Here is a 2,969-nt window from a genome sequence, read left to right as displayed (position 1 = left end):
TGACCTACGTGGTCTATAAACTGTCAGAATGCTGAACAGAGTTTGCAGGAAAGAGGGGCAGTAGATCGACTGGTCTCAGTGGTCGATCGACCACCCCACGACTCTACGCGCAAGATTTAATTAGAATTCCGAAGCCCATTGTAATTAGGTTTTAGGAATAAAGTTACGTATGACTATCTATATAACGTAACTCCTCCCTACTGCAAAAGATCATCGAATTTATTAGGGTTCATCACAATAGTTGAATTTTGATTAATTCATTAGTTTAGAATATTTTCCGTCAATAAAGTTTTCCTTTTGCATTGGGTTTGATCTTTTCTCTTCAATTCTTTACGGTATTCTTCTGTTCTTTTGTTCAGTTTCGCTGCTTTAATTCGTTCATAGTTAGAATTGCTAGTGTAGATTTCCCAAAGCCGAATTATCGTTTCATGTTAGTTAAATATTTAGTTAATTCTATTATGAATTCAGTAGCTTTATTTGTTAATCTTATTGTTGTTTTTATCATAATCATGAGTAGCTAAATTCATCGTGCTAAGATGTAGGGAATCTGTAGTGTAGGCGGCGTAGAAATTCGTAAACCTGAGTCGTGCCATGGTCGATCGACCGCCTACCCTGGTCGATCGACCGGCTCCCGTGAGATTAACTCCGTTTTAATTAATTTAATTGCTGTATTTGACGAATCGAGTGCACACGACTAGTTGAATGCTTAGGAATTGACCGACCCGATAAGATCGAAAGATAGGGGAGGGAAATAGACTACTTAATTAAGACGACTAAATTAATAAGATCGAGATATAAGTTAATTTAGACTTTTAAATCACTTTTCAGGACGAGAGTCAGTACTAGTGATATTAGGGACCCGTAGCTAGATCGAAAGATGCTACCTGTTAAGAATGGACCGAGAGGACTTCTTATTTTTCCCGTCTCACGTGATTATCTCAGAGTTACCTAGTATACTGCCGCCGAAACTACAGTGAACCAACCATCTTAGCATCCTTTTCGTATTTGATTTTATCCATTTTCATCTATTGCTTATTTATTTGTTTTAGTTCCGTTTTTATTATTGCCTTTAGTTATAGAAAATTTCAAAACAAACCCCCACACATTTGCTACTTTAGACTAAAATCCGGCAACAATTATTTGCATCGCATCTCTGTGGTTCGACCCTGACTGCCGCTATCTATAGTAGTAGTTTGGAAATTATAAATTTAACTTTGGTACTCTACGACGGTATCAAATTTTGGCGTCGTTGCCGTGGAGGCAATTGTGTAATTTTTAGTTGTTTTTATTTTAGTCTTTTTCTTAGTTTAAGGGACATCTGTTCCTTAAACTCTTCTCATATTCTACTTGTAGTTTCCTCTTATGCGCAGGTCACAGGGTGGTGTATTGAGACCATTAGATCCTGAGATCGAAAGGACTTTGCGCGAGTTGAGATGATCATCTAGAGTATTGCAGACAGAGAAAGAGCTGAGTACTATGTCCAGTTACTACGAGAACGAGCTATTTGAGGAGGATCCACCTTCATCTCCTATTTCTACTTCTTCAGCTGAGACCGTTACATCTCCAGATATGGCTGAAGAAGCAAGTATAGCCAGTCACTTCGAGCCAAAAGCCGAAAATCTCTATAAGGGATTCGCATTGCCAGCCGGGACGGAAAGGAAATTCGAACCAAAATCGTCTTACATTAACTTGGTTGAGAGAAACCAATTTGGGGGAGCTGCAAATGAAGATGCGGCTAAATATATGGAGACATTCATTGACTACTGTTGTTCCATACCCCCACCAGCAGGTGTGACCCAGGACCAGGTGAAGGAGACGATGTTCATATTCTCGCTTCGTGATGCTGCAAGGGAATGGTACCGAGAACTAGATCGAGATGCTAACAGGATTACTGATTGAAATTCGCTGGCCCTAGCATTCTATAAGAAATATTTCTCTGCGTTGAAGACCAATACGATTAAAGCTCAGATCACGAGCTTTAAACAGGGTCCTGATGAAGATTTTCATGAGGCATGGGTCCGTTTCAAGAGACTAATGCGAACCATTCCGCACCATGGGTTTGAGAAATGGTTTCTGTGCAACCAATTCAAAAATGGTCTTTATGATGATCAAAGAGCTATCCTAGATGCTGCAGCTAATGGGAGATTTCAAGAAAATAGCGGTGAGACAAAGGGGTGGAAAATCATTGATGACCTGGCCACCCATAAAGCTGAGCATGGGAATTCTAGATGAAATCAGAGAAGATCAGCTGAATCTCCTGCTGTAGCTACAATAGAAGCCCTTACTGCGAGATTCGACAAGATATATTTTGGGGGATCCCAAAAAGGAGGGATATATAAAGTTAACGCAGTTTCAGACGATCCCTTTACATGCAAAAGATGTGGAGGAGAGGGACATGTTTCGGAGTTTTGTACTAGTTCGAATAAAACATGTGCTGCCTTTCAACATTATAGGCAGACTGGCACTTATCCTGATCCTTCGAATGTCCACCCCAATTTGAGGTGGACTAACCAGAATGTCCTTAATCCGGGGCCATAGCAGTAGTAGCAGCAGAGTTATGTGCCCCCTCATAAGCAGCAGCAATATCAAAAGCCTCCCTATGTGCCTCAGCAGCAGCAATTTCAAGGTTCTGACATTTCCGAGTTGAAAAACATGGTTCAAAATTTGTCGGGATTACTGCAGAAGGAGTCTCTAGCTAGAGAGACTTCTACAAAAATGTTGGAGAGTCAAATTGCCCAATTGGCAAGCAAAAGTGCAACTCGAGCTCCGGGGCATTTACCGTCGCAGCCGGATCAAAAAGAGACTCTAAATGCGATCACTTTGAGGAGTGGGTCTACCCTTGATGGGCCCGCTATGGTCGAAGACGTTACTGAAAAAGATGAGGCGGAACCAAGCAAGAAAGAGGTCGTAGTGAACAGTAGCAAGAAAAAGACGATCAGCAGGTATGTCATTCGATCGACTGACACCCA

The 2,969-nt window shown here is 41.2% G+C and overlaps 1 non-coding gene across 1 annotated transcript; it reads right to left on the bottom strand.

Annotated features, from left to right (window-relative positions):
• Positions 1-1,953: 1,953 nt before the first annotated feature.
• Positions 1,954-2,060, bottom strand: LOC141625662 (small nucleolar RNA R71). Its single transcript, XR_012535431.1, has one exon. It is a non-coding gene; the product is annotated as a small nucleolar RNA R71 (small nucleolar RNA).
• Between the last annotated feature and the right edge of the window lie 909 nt (positions 2,061-2,969).

Source organism: Silene latifolia, chromosome X (assembly GCF_048544455.1).
Source record: "Silene latifolia isolate original U9 population chromosome X, ASM4854445v1, whole genome shotgun sequence".
NCBI lineage: Eukaryota > Viridiplantae > Streptophyta > Magnoliopsida > Caryophyllales > Caryophyllaceae > Silene > Silene latifolia.
The sequence above is the reverse complement of the archived record's forward strand: the minus strand, read 5'-3'. Positions and strand labels throughout refer to the sequence as shown.